Consider the following 13591-nt stretch of genomic DNA (forward strand, 5'->3'; position numbering starts at 1 on the left):
TTTTTCGACCGTACTAACTATGTAACTATGTAACATAACATGGGGGGGGGGGGGGGGGGTCTCCTGGCTGTTCACACAGGTGTGTCATTGCTGTACATTGACCATGCATTGCTTCTGTGGTATTGCAAAGGCAAAGACAAATGCTTCCAGCCATCCATTGCACTAATGGATTGGTCATCAGCTGGCTGTCTATGTCCCGCATCAATATAGACCAAAGTACAGAGGGTTAGGCTATGCTATTGTGCACCTACCTGATGCATCAGAAGGTGCGAGGCCCTTGCTAAATTCTGTGCACAGACTTTGAGATCTATACTTTAGACTGTATCTAAACCTGCTCCAACATGGACTGACATTCTGGCCTACTTTCAGCCGATGCGACTTGTCTGTCGCTGAACAGTCGCTTTTTATGTATTCAGCACCTATGTATAATGTTGTAAAAATGCTCTAGAAGCTAAAGTCGCAGAAATGTCACACATATTCGGCCTGCAACTTTCTGTGCGACAAATTCAGACAGGAAAAATCAGTATAAATCCTTAGAAAATTATCCCCCAGTGTCTCCATCTGCTGGCGGTATTGAATAAGCATTGCTGCACTGATGGGGTATGCATTAGACGAAAAAAAAGAAGAAAAAGAAGAATAATACGCCCAGAAAAGAGGCGAAAAGGAGAAAAACGTAAAAAAACGTGAAAAAAAAGTAAGAGGAAGAGAAGGGAAAAAAAGGTGGAAATGGGTTTAAAAGTGATTTCGGCGGAGAAATATATATATATATATATATATATATATATATATATATATATATATATATATATACGCGCACACACACACATATATATAAACGTATTCTCCGTTGAGATATTGCAGCCGCTGCTGTGTCCAGGCCCAGGAGCCTTAGCACTGTGCTGTGATGTCACTCAATACCACTGACATCACTAGGTGTAAACAACATCTCTCCTTTGCTGTGTATGTGACTATGGAGCTGTTTGGTGATGTCGTCTATTATGGCCTTCATAGAAGCAACAGGAGATTGTTGCATCCATCTAGAACCCTCAGAACTACAGTGCTATGATGTCACTCACTTCCACAGGCCTTGCAGAGTGTAAACAACAACAACCCAGCTTTGTTGTGTATGTAACCATAGGGATTTGTGATGTCACCTAGAACCTTCACAGCAGCGACAGCTTTATGAGGAGCATCAGCACTGCTCTGCCTGAGCAGAACCATCACCGCCATAGGTTGTCAAATAACCCGGATTTAACCCACACAGGTAAGTCCAATGGGGTGCAGGCATGTCCTCTATGCTTACAGCTTCCCGTGGGTGTTGGTTTGATACCGTTTGGGGACAGCCAAGGAGGCATCTGCAGGCAACAAAGGTAGGTGTGTGCTTGTGTGTGTGTTTCCTATGCAGATCCTAAGCCCAGTGTCACATGCAAGTAGGAGGAGTAAGAAGGGTTCCTGGCAAATCCGGGTTATGGATTGCATTTAAAAAGGCCCCGTGGGAGTGCAATGGGCCCCTGTCTTGCTGCTTAGCAATAATGGTATGGGTTTAGGTTCTGCTGTGTGTACTGGTGGTTGACTGCCCCCCAGCCCAGAGTGTGCATGGAAAATTGTCTGGCAGCCTCCCTGACAGCAAGCAGTGATAGTGCCCATGAAGGGGACCTTGTTGGGCCCGCCCCTTTCACGGTTATCGTTTCTCGGCCTTTTGGCTAAGATCAAGTGTAGTTCTGCTCACTTGGTCTGGCCAGAGGGTGTCTGGGGTACCCGGCTCCTTTGCCTGGGGGGATCGTCCTTCTTAACGGAGGGACTTCACCCCCCTGCTGCTATTAGGGAGCCGGCCTAGTCCCCAGACAACGGGAGGCGATCCACACCTACCTGCTTGCGTGGGGGAGGTGCCTGGATACCTTGGAGATGGCTGAAGATCGTGGATCTGCTTCTGAAGGTGTACCATCCTTCGCAAGATTACGGAATGGAGTGCGGATTTCCTTGCAGGATGTGCGGAAAAAGGAGAGAGGCCTGGTATTCGTGGTCGAGGATGTTTTGTTCAAGCTCTTGGAGATCAGGAAGGAACAAATTCTTTCCATGCTGGAATTTCCAAAGAGTGGATACTATGATGTTGTGCTTATGTCAGAAGAGGACTATGATGTATTCTGGAGCCGTTTTCAGCAAAGGAAAGGAAGTTCGGTCCTGGAGGGAGTGGGGATAATTCCACACTTCCCTCGCAGAGAAAGACTGGTGACTGTAAGAATGTACAGCCCATATACACCAGAAGAAGACATTGTTACTTTCCTGTTAAGATTTTGTGATAATGTATTGCCCAAAGGTAAGATTTTGAACCAGTTTGGATTATGGACTACCAAATGGAAGTTTGATGTAAAATTTAAAGAAACGGTGGATGGTAAGCTAATAGTCCCGCCAGGGCGGTTTAAAATTGGAACGGTAAACGGTGACTTGTTTTTCTCCGGCATGCAAGAGTTTTGCCGTAAGTGTAAGCAGTATGGCCATAGTAAGGATGTATGTACATTCCTGTGGTGCTTCAAGTGCCAAGAAGAAGGTCATGAGGCGGAGAATTGTGAGAAGAAGAAGAAGTGCCATCTGTGTGGGAATGAGGGCCATCTTCTTGGCTCTTGTCCCAAGAAAAAGGTTGGGAAAAAAGAGGCGGTTAAAAGAAGCCGAGAGGAAGTAGTTGAAGCAAAAGAGCCTGAGCTAGAACAGGTTCCAATAAGAAGAGCAGCGGAACAGAAGAAAAAGAAAGAGGTGGAAGAGTTTGTGCCGTCACAATATGGTGGTGTGCTTGGAAGTTTATTGGAGAATCTGTCAGAAACAGAAAGACGGACATTTGATAAAGAAATGATTGAGCTAAAAGCAAGATTTAAGTCACGGGAGGAGGAGGTGCGGGACAAAGTTTATTTTTCTTTTAAGGCGGATATGAATCGTTTCATTGAAGCGTATAAAATTCCAGCCTGGTTGGCATCTCAAGCCAAGAGTGATGTGACTAGAGGGAATATCAGTCTAGGTTTGATTGATTTCCTAACGGTGTATGCTTGGAGGAAGGGAATGACTTTCTAATGGAGATTTGTTAATTAGAAAGTAAGGTATGGTTTAGTTATTTTATGAGTTTTTTCTTTATGTATTGATTTTAAAATGTTTCTTTTTATTTCATTTGGTGTTTAAGAAAAGAAATTAAATTATGTTACCCAAGGATGAACACAATAATTGAGTTTCAAATAAGATCTTGGAACTCTGAGTGAGTTCTGAGGGCAACTTAAAAAAAAAAAAAAAAAAAAAAAAAAAAAAAAAAAAATCTGTTCTTATCAGTTTAATATCTGATACGTCCCCTATCTGGGGACCATATATTAAATGGATTTTTGAGAACGGGGGCCGATTTCGAAGCTTGCTTCCGTCGCCCTATGCATTGACCCGATATGGCAGTATCTTCGGGTACAGTGCACCACCCCCTTACAGGGTTAAAAAGAAAGATTCCTACTTTCATTGCTACCTGCTTGCTGGCTAGCCAGCTAGCCAGCCCTGTGGGCCTTGCTGCTGCTGCAGCCAAAAAACAAAAGGTGGTGCTGCTGCTGCTGCTGCTTCTGCTGCTTCTGCTTGTGTCTGGCCGCTGTTGGAGCGTCCAGGCACAGGACTTCTGCTGCTGCTGACTAAATGGCCTCCTTAATTGGATCATTTGAGTAGCCAGCACACCTGTGCAGGTAGGGCATGACATGATAGGCAGCTGCCTTGATAGCGGGTGGGTGCTGAATGTTCCTAATTGACAAAATAAGATTAATGCTTATGAAGAAATATAAAATCTCATCCCTTCCCCAATATCGCGCCACACCCCTACCCCTTAATTCCCTGGTTGAACTTGATGGACATATGTCTTTTTTCGACCGTACTAACTATGTAACTATGTAACATAACATGGGGGGGGGGGGGGGGGGGGTCTCCTGGCTGTTCACACAGGTGTGTCATTGCTGTACATTGACCATGCATTGCTTCTGTGGTATTGCAAAGGCAAAGACAAATGCTTCCAGCCATCCATTGCACTAATGGATTGGTCATCAGCTGGCTGTCTATGTCCCGCATCAATATAGACCAAAGTACAGAGGGTTAGGCTATGCTATTGTGCACCTACCTGATGCATCAGAAGGTGCGAGGCCCTTGCTAAATTCTGTGCACAGACTTTGAGATCTATACTTTAGACTGTATCTAAACCTGCTCCAACATGGACTGACATTCTGGCCTACTTTCAGCCGATGCGACTTGTCTGTCGCTGAACAGTCGCTTTTTATGTATTCAGCACCTATGTATAATGTTGTAAAAATGCTCTAGAAGCTAAAGTCGCAGAAATGTCACACATATTCGGCCTGCAACTTTCTGTGCGACAAATTCAGACAGGAAAAATCAGTATAAATCCTTAGAAAATTATCCCCCAGTGTCTCCATCTGCTGGCGGTATTGAATAAGCATTGCTGCACTGATGGGGTATGCATTAGACGAAAAAAAAGAAGAAAAAGAAGAATAATACGCCCAGAAAAGAGGCGAAAAGGAGAAAAACGTAAAAAAACGTGAAAAAAAAGTAAGAGGAAGAGAAGGGAAAAAAAGGTGGAAATGGGTTTAAAAGTGATTTCTGCGGAGAAATATATATATATATATATATATATATATATATATATACGCGCACACACACACATATATATAAACGTATTCTCCGTTGAGATATTGCAGCCGCTGCTGTGTCCAGGCCCAGGAGCCTTAGCACTGTGCTGTGATGTCACTCAATACCACTGACATCACTAGGTGTAAACAACATCTCTCCTTTGCTGTGTATGTGACTATGGAGCTGTTTGGTGATGTCGTCTATTATGGCCTTCATAGAAGCAACAGGAGATTGTTGCATCCATCTAGAACCCTCAGAACTACAGTGCTATGATGTCACTCACTTCCACAGGCCTTGCAGAGTGTAAACAACAACAACCCAGCTTTGTTGTGTATGTAACCATAGGGATTTGTGATGTCACCTAGAACCTTCACAGCAGCGACAGCTTTATGAGGAGCATCAGCACTGCTCTGCCTGAGCAGAACCATCACCGCCATAGGTTGTCAAATAACCCGGATTTAACCCACACAGGTAAGTCCAATGGGGTGCAGGCATGTCCTCTATGCTTACAGCTTCCCGTGGGTGTTGGTTTGATACCGTTTGGGGACAGCCAAGGAGGCATCTGCAGGCAACAAAGGTAGGTGTGTGCTTGTGTGTGTGTTTCCTATGCAGATCCTAAGCCCAGTGTCACATGCAAGTAGGAGGAGTAAGAAGGGTTCCTGGCAAATCCGGGTTATGGATTGCATTTAAAAAGGCCCCGTGGGAGTGCAATGGGCCCCTGTCTTGCTGCTTAGCAATAATGGTATGGGTTTAGGTTCTGCTGTGTGTACTGGTGGTTGACTGCCCCCCAGCCCAGAGTGTGCATGGAAAATTGTCTGGCAGCCTCCCTGACAGCAAGCAGTGATAGTGCCCATGAAGGGGACCTTGTTGGGCCCACCCCTTTCACGGTTATCGCTTCTCGGCCTTTTGGCTAAGATCAAGTGTAGTATCTGTTCTTATCAGTTTAATATCTGATACGTCCCCTATCTGGGGACCATATATTAAATGGATTTTTGAGAACGGGGGCCGATTTCGAAGCTTGCTTCCGTCGCCCTATGCATTGACCCGATATGGCAGTATCTTCGGGTACAGTGCACCACCCCCTTACAGGGTTAAAAAGAAAGATTCCTACTTTCATTGCTACCTGCTTGCTGGCTAGCCAGCTAGCCAGCCCTGTGGGCCTTGCTGCTGCTGCTGCAGCCAAAAAACAAAAGGTGGTGCTGCTGCTGCTGCTTCTGCTGCTTCTGCTTGTGTCTGGCCGCTGTTGGAGCGTCCAGGCACAGGACTTCTGCTGCTGCTGACTAAATGGCCTCCTTAATTGGATCATTTGAGTAGCCAGCACACCTGTGCAGGTAGGGCATGACATGATAGGCAGCTGCCTTGATAGCGGGTGGGTGCTGAATGTTCCTAATTGACAAAATAAGATTAATGCTTATGAAGAAATATAAAATCTCATCCCTTCCCCAATATCGCGCCACACCCCTACCCCTTAATTCCCTGGTTGAACTTGATGGACATATGTCTTTTTTCGACCGTACTAACTATGTAACTATGTAACATAACATGGGGGGGGGGGGGGGGTCTCCTGGCTGTTCACACAGGTGTGTCATTGCTGTACATTGACCATGCATTGCTTCTGTGGTATTGCAAAGGCAAAGACAAATGCTTCCAGCCATCCATTGCACTAATGGATTGGTCATCAGCTGGCTGTCTATGTCCCGCATCAATATAGACCAAAGTACAGAGGGTTAGGCTATGCTATTGTGCACCTACCTGATGCATCAGAAGGTGCGAGGCCCTTGCTAAATTCTGTGCACAGACTTTGAGATCTATACTTTAGACTGTATCTAAACCTGCTCCAACATGGACTGACATTCTGGCCTACTTTCAGCCGATGCGACTTGTCTGTCGCTGAACAGTCGCTTTTTATGTATTCAGCACCTATGTATAATGTTGTAAAAATGCTCTAGAAGCTAAAGTCGCAGAAATGTCACACATATTCGGCCTGCAACTTTCTGTGCGACAAATTCAGACAGGAAAAATCAGTATAAATCCTTAGAAAATTATCCCCCAGTGTCTCCATCTGCTGGCGGTATTGAATAAGCATTGCTGCACTGATGGGGTATGCATTAGACGAAAAAAAAGAAGAAAAAGAAGAATAATACGCCCAGAAAAGAGGCGAAAAGGAGAAAAACGTAAAAAAACTTGAAAAAAAAGTAAGAGGAAGAGAAGGGAAAAAAAGGTGGAAATGGGTTTAAAAGTGATTTCGGCGGAGAAATATATATATATATATATATATATATATATATATATATATATATACGCGCACACACACACATATATATAAACGTATTCTCCGTTGAGATATTGCAGCCGCTGCTGTGTCCAGGCCCAGGAGCCTTAGCACTGTGCTGTGATGTCACTCAATACCACTGACATCACTAGGTGTAAACAACATCTCTCCTTTGCTGTGTATGTGACTATGGAGCTGTTTGGTGATGTCGTCTATTATGGCCTTCATAGAAGCAACAGGAGATTGTTGCATCCATCTAGAACCCTCAGAACTACAGTGCTATGATGTCACTCACTTCCACAGGCCTTGCAGAGTGTAAACAACAACAACCCAGCTTTGTTGTGTATGTAACCATAGGGATTTGTGATGTCACCTAGAACCTTCACAGCAGCGACAGCTTTATGAGGAGCATCAGCACTGCTCTGCCTGAGCAGAACCATCACCGCCATAGGTTGTCAAATAACCCGGATTTAACCCACACAGGTAAGTCCAATGGGGTGCAGGCATGTCCTCTATGCTTACAGCTTCCCGTGGGTGTTGGTTTGATACCATTTGGGGACAGCCAAGGAGGCATCTGCAGGCAACAAAGGTAGGTGTGTGCTTGTGTGTGTGTTTCCTATGCAGATCCTAAGCCCAGTGTCACATGCAAGTAGGAGGAGTAAGAAGGGTTCCTGGCAAATCCGGGTTATGGATTGCATTTAAAAAGGCCCCGTGGGAGTGCAATGGGCCCCTGTCTTGCTGCTTAGCAATAATGGTATGGGTTTAGGTTCTGCTGTGTGTACTGGTGGTTGACTGCCCCCCAGCCCAGAGTGTGCATGGAAAATTGTCTGGCAGCCTCCCTGACAGCAAGCAGTGATAGTGCCCATGAAGGGGACCTTGTTGGGCCCGCCCCTTTCACGGTTATCGCTTCTCGGCCTTTTGGCTAAGATCAAGTGTAGTATCTGTTCTTATCAGTTTAATATCTGATACGTCCCCTATCTGGGGACCATATATTAAATGGATTTTTGAGAACGGGGGCCGATTTCGAAGCTTGCTTCCGTCGCCCTATGCATTGACCCGATATGGCAGTATCTTCGGGTACAGTGCACCACCCCCTTACAGGGTTAAAAAGAAAGATTCCTACTTTCATTGCTACCTGCTTGCTGGCTAGCCAGCTAGCCAGCCCTGTGGGCCTTGCTGCTGCTGCAGCCAAAAAACAAAAGGTGGTGCTGCTGCTGCTGCTTCTGCTGCTTCTGCTTGTGTCTGGCCGCTGTTGGAGCGTCCAGGCACAGGACTTCTGCTGCTGCTGACTAAATGGCCTCCTTAATTGGATCATTTGAGTAGCCAGCACACCTGTGCAGGTAGGGCATGACATGATAGGCAGCTGCCTTGATAGCGGGTGGGTGCTGAATGTTCCTAATTGACAAAATAAGATTAATGCTTATGAAGAAATATAAAATCTCATCCCTTCCCCAATATCGCGCCACACCCCTACCCCTTAATTCCCTGGTTGAACTTGATGGACATATGTCTTTTTTCGACCGTACTAACTATGTAACTATGTAACATAACATGGGGGGGGGGGGGGGGGGTCTCCTGGCTGTTCACACAGGTGTGTCATTGCTGTACATTGACCATGCATTGCTTCTGTGGTATTGCAAAGGCAAAGACAAATGCTTCCAGCCATCCATTGCACTAATGGATTGGTCATCAGCTGGCTGTCTATGTCCCGCATCAATATAGACCAAAGTACAGAGGGTTAGGCTATGCTATTGTGCACCTACCTGATGCATCAGAAGGTGCGAGGCCCTTGCTAAATTCTGTGCACAGACTTTGAGATCTATACTTTAGACTGTATCTAAACCTGCTCCAACATGGACTGACATTCTGGCCTACTTTCAGCCGATGCGACTTGTCTGTCGCTGAACAGTCGCTTTTTATGTATTCAGCACCTATGTATAATGTTGTAAAAATGCTCTAGAAGCTAAAGTCGCAGAAATGTCACACATATTCGGCCTGCAACTTTCTGTGCGACAAATTCAGACAGGAAAAATCAGTATAAATCCTTAGAAAATTATCCCCCAGTGTCTCCATCTGCTGGCGGTATTGAATAAGCATTGCTGCACTGATGGGGTATGCATTAGACGAAAAAAAAGAAGAAAAAGAAGAATAATACGCCCAGAAAAGAGGCGAAAAGGAGAAAAACGTAAAAAAACGTGAAAAAAAAGTAAGAGGAAGAGAAGGGAAAAAAAGGTGGAAATGGGTTTAAAAGTGATTTCTGCGGAGAAATATATATATATATATATATATATATATATATATATATATACGCGCACACACACACATATATATAAACGTATTCTCCGTTGAGATATTGCAGCCGCTGCTGTGTCCAGGCCCAGGAGCCTTAGCACTGTGCTGTGATGTCACTCAATACCACTGACATCACTAGGTGTAAACAACATCTCTCCTTTGCTGTGTATGTGACTATGGAGCTGTTTGGTGATGTCGTCTATTACGGCCTTCATAGAAGCAACAGGAGATTGTTGCATCCATCTAGAACCCTCAGAACTACAGTGCTATGATGTCACTCACTTCCACAGGCCTTGCAGAGTGTAAACAACAACAACCCAGCTTTGTTGTGTATGTAACCATAGGGATTTGTGATGTCACCTAGAACCTTCACAGCAGCGACAGCTTTATGAGGAGCATCAGCACTGCTCTGCCTGAGCAGAACCATCACCGCCATAGGTTGTCAAATAACCCGGATTTAACCCACACAGGTAAGTCCAATGGGGTGCAGGCATGTCCTCTATGCTTACAGCTTCCCGTGGGTGTTGGTTTGATACCGTTTGGGGACAGCCAAGGAGGCATCTGCAGGCAACAAAGGTAGGTGTGTGCTTGTGTGTGTGTTTCCTATGCAGATCCTAAGCCCAGTGTCACATGCAAGTAGGAGGAGTAAGAAGGGTTCCTGGCAAATCCGGGTTATGGATTGCATTTAAAAAGGCCCCGTGGGAGTGCAATGGGCCCCTGTCTTGCTGCTTAGCAATAATGGTATGGGTTTAGGTTCTGCTGTGTGTACTGGTGGTTGACTGCCCCCCAGCCCAGAGTGTGCATGGAAAATTGTCTGGCAGCCTCCCTGACAGCAAGCAGTGATAGTGCCCATGAAGGGGACCTTGTTGGGCCCGCCCCTTTCACGGTTATCGCTTCTCGGCCTTTTGGCTAAGATCAAGTGTAGTATCTGTTCTTATCAGTTTAATATCTGATACGTCCCCTATCTGGGGACCATATATTAAATGGATTTTTGAGAACGGGGGCCGATTTCGAAGCTTGCTTCCGTCGCCCTATGCATTGACCCGATATGGCAGTATCTTCGGGTACAGTGCACCACCCCCTTACAGGGTTAAAAAGAAAGATTCCTACTTTCATTGCTACCTGCTTGCTGGCTAGCCAGCTAGCCAGCCCTGTGGGCCTTGCTGCTGCTGCAGCCAAAAAACAAAAGGTGGTGCTGCTGCTGCTGCTTCTGCTGCTTCTGCTTGTGTCTGGCCGCTGTTGGAGCGTCCAGGCACAGGACTTCTGCTGCTGCTGACTAAATGGCCTCCTTAATTGGATCATTTGAGTAGCCAGCACACCTGTGCAGGTAGGGCATGACATGATAGGCAGCTGCCTTGATAGCGGGTGGGTGCTGAATGTTCCTAATTGACAAAATAAGATTAATGCTTATGAAGAAATATAAAATCTCATCCCTTCCCCAATATCGCGCCACACCCCTACCCCTTAATTCCCTGGTTGAACTTGATGGACATATGTCTTTTTTCGACCGTACTAACTATGTAACTATGTAACATAACATGGGGGGGGGGGGGGGGTCTCCTGGCTGTTCACACAGGTGTGTCATTGCTGTACATTGACCATGCATTGCTTCTGTGGTATTGCAAAGGCAAAGACAAATGCTTCCAGCCATCCATTGCACTAATGGATTGGTCATCAGCTGGCTGTCTATGTCCCGCATCAATATAGACCAAAGTACAGAGGGTTAGGCTATGCTATTGTGCACCTACCTGATGCATCAGAAGGTGCGAGGCCCTTGCTAAATTCTGTGCACAGACTTTGAGATCTATACTTTAGACTGTATCTAAACCTGCTCCAACATGGACTGACATTCTGGCCTACTTTCAGCCGATGCGACTTGTCTGTCGCTGAACAGTCGCTTTTTATGTATTCAGCACCTATGTATAATGTTGTAAAAATGCTCTAGAAGCTAAAGTCGCAGAAATGTCACACATATTCGGCCTGCAACTTTCTGTGCGACAAATTCAGACAGGAAAAATCAGTATAAATCCTTAGAAAATTATCCCCCAGTGTCTCCATCTGCTGGCGGTATTGAATAAGCATTGCTGCACTGATGGGGTATGCATTAGACGAAAAAAAAGAAGAAAAAGAAGAATAATACGCCCAGAAAAGAGGCGAAAAGGAGAAAAACGTAAAAAAACGTGAAAAAAAAGTAAGAGGAAGAGAAGGGAAAAAAAGGTGGAAATGGGTTTAAAAGTGATTTCGGCGGAGAAATATATATATATATATATATATATATATATATATATATACGCGCACACACACACATATATATAAACGTATTCTCCGTTGAGATATTGCAGCCGCTGCTGTGTCCAGGCCCAGGAGCCTTAGCACTGTGCTGTGATGTCACTCAATACCACTGACATCACTAGGTGTAAACAACATCTCTCCTTTGCTGTGTATGTGACTATGGAGCTGTTTGGTGATGTCGTCTATTATGGCCTTCATAGAAGCAACAGGAGATTGTTGCATCCATCTAGAACCCTCAGAACTACAGTGCTATGATGTCACTCACTTCCACAGGCCTTGCAGAGTGTAAACAACAACAACCCAGCTTTGTTGTGTATGTAACCATAGGGATTTGTGATGTCACCTAGAACCTTCACAGCAGCGACAGCTTTATGAGGAGCATCAGCACTGCTCTGCCTGAGCAGAACCATCACCGCCATAGGTTGTCAAATAACCCGGATTTAACCCACACAGGTAAGTCCAATGGGGTGCAGGCATGTCCTCTATGCTTACAGCTTCCCGTGGGTGTTGGTTTGATACCGTTTGGGGACAACCAAGGAGGCATCTGCAGGCAACAAAGGTAGGTGTGTGCTTGTGTGTGTGTTTCCTATGCAGATCCTAAGCCCAGTGTCACATGCAAGTAGGAGGAGTAAGAAGGGTTCCTGGCAAATCCGGGTTATGGATTGCATTTAAAAAGGCCCCGTGGGAGTGCAATGGGCCCCTGTCTTGCTGCTTAGCAATAATGGTATGGGTTTAGGTTCTGCTGTGTGTACTGGTGGTTGACTGCCCCCCAGCCCAGAGTGTGCATGGAAAATTGTCTGGCAGCCTCCCTGACAGCAAGCAGTGATAGTGCCCATGAAGGGGACCTTGTTGGGCCCGCCCCTTTCACGGTTATCGCTTCTCGGCCTTTTGGCTAAGATCAAGTGTAGTATCTGTTCTTATCAGTTTAATATCTGATACGTCCCCTATCTGGGGACCATATATTAAATGGATTTTTGAGAACGGGGGCCGATTTCGAAGCTTGCTTCCGTCGCCCTATGCATTGACCCGATATGGCAGTATCTTCGGGTACAGTGCACCACCCCCTTACAGGGTTAAAAAGAAAGATTCCTACTTTCATTGCTACCTGCTTGCTGGCTAGCCAGCTAGCCAGCCCTGTGGGCCTTGCTGCTGCTGCAGCCAAAAAACAAAAGGTGGTGCTGCTGCTGCTGCTTCTGCTGCTTCTGCTTGTGTCTGGCCGCTGTTGGAGCGTCCAGGCACAGGACTTCTGCTGCTGCTGACTAAATGGCCTCCTTAATTGGATCATTTGAGTAGCCAGCACACCTGTGCAGGTAGGGCATGACATGATAGGCAGCTGCCTTGATAGCGGGTGGGTGCTGAATGTTCCTAATTGACAAAATAAGATTAATGCTTATGAAGAAATATAAAATCTCATCCCTTCCCCAATATCGCGCCACACCCCTACCCCTTAATTCCCTGGTTGAACTTGATGGACATATGTCTTTTTTCGACCGTACTAACTATGTAACTATGTAACATAACATGGGGGGGGGTCTCCTGGCTGTTCACACAGGTGTGTCATTGCTGTACATTGACCATGCATTGCTTCTGTGGTATTGCAAAGGCAAAGACAAATGCTTCCAGCCATCCATTGCACTAATGGATTGGTCATCAGCTGGCTGTCTATGTCCCGCATCAATATAGACCAAAGTACAGAGGGTTAGGCTATGCTATTGTGCACCTACCTGATGCATCAGAAGGTGCGAGGCCCTTGCTAAATTCTGTGCACAGACTTTGAGATCTATACTTTAGACTGTATCTAAACCTGCTCCAACATGGACTGACATTCTGGCCTACTTTCAGCCGATGCGACTTGTCTGTCGCTGAACAGTCGCTTTTTATGTATTCAGCACCTATGTATAATGTTGTAAAAATGCTCTAGAAGCTAAAGTCGCAGAAATGTCACACATATTCGGCCTGCAACTTTCTGTGCGACAAATTCAGACAGGAAAAATCAGTATAAATCCTTAGAAAATTATCCCCCAGTGTCTCCATCTGCTGGCGGTATTGAATAAGCATTGCTGCACTGATGGGGTATGCATTAGA

At 45.6% G+C, this 13591-nt stretch overlaps 5 non-coding genes across 5 annotated transcripts; all 5 read left to right on the forward strand.

Annotated features, from left to right (window-relative positions):
• Nucleotides 1-3254: 3254 nt before the first annotated feature.
• Nucleotides 3255-3451, forward strand: LOC130334960 (U2 spliceosomal RNA). Its single transcript, XR_008876677.1, has one exon. It is a non-coding gene; the product is annotated as a U2 spliceosomal RNA (small nuclear RNA).
• A 2089-nt stretch (nucleotides 3452-5540) lies between these two features.
• LOC130334928 (U2 spliceosomal RNA) lies at nucleotides 5541-5731 on the forward strand. Its single transcript, XR_008876648.1, has one exon. It is a non-coding gene; the product is annotated as a U2 spliceosomal RNA (small nuclear RNA).
• A 2093-nt stretch (nucleotides 5732-7824) lies between these two features.
• On the forward strand, nucleotides 7825-8015 carry LOC130334929 (U2 spliceosomal RNA). The gene has a single exon (XR_008876649.1). It is a non-coding gene; the product is annotated as a U2 spliceosomal RNA (small nuclear RNA).
• A 2088-nt stretch (nucleotides 8016-10103) lies between these two features.
• On the forward strand, nucleotides 10104-10294 carry LOC130334930 (U2 spliceosomal RNA). The gene has a single exon (XR_008876650.1). It is a non-coding gene; the product is annotated as a U2 spliceosomal RNA (small nuclear RNA).
• A 2084-nt stretch (nucleotides 10295-12378) lies between these two features.
• On the forward strand, nucleotides 12379-12569 carry LOC130334931 (U2 spliceosomal RNA). The gene has a single exon (XR_008876651.1). It is a non-coding gene; the product is annotated as a U2 spliceosomal RNA (small nuclear RNA).
• Nucleotides 12570-13591: the final 1022 nt, after the last annotated feature.

The sequence above is a fragment of the Hyla sarda genome, unplaced genomic scaffold, assembly GCF_029499605.1.
Source record: "Hyla sarda isolate aHylSar1 unplaced genomic scaffold, aHylSar1.hap1 scaffold_446, whole genome shotgun sequence".
Lineage (NCBI taxonomy): Eukaryota > Metazoa > Chordata > Amphibia > Anura > Hylidae > Hyla > Hyla sarda.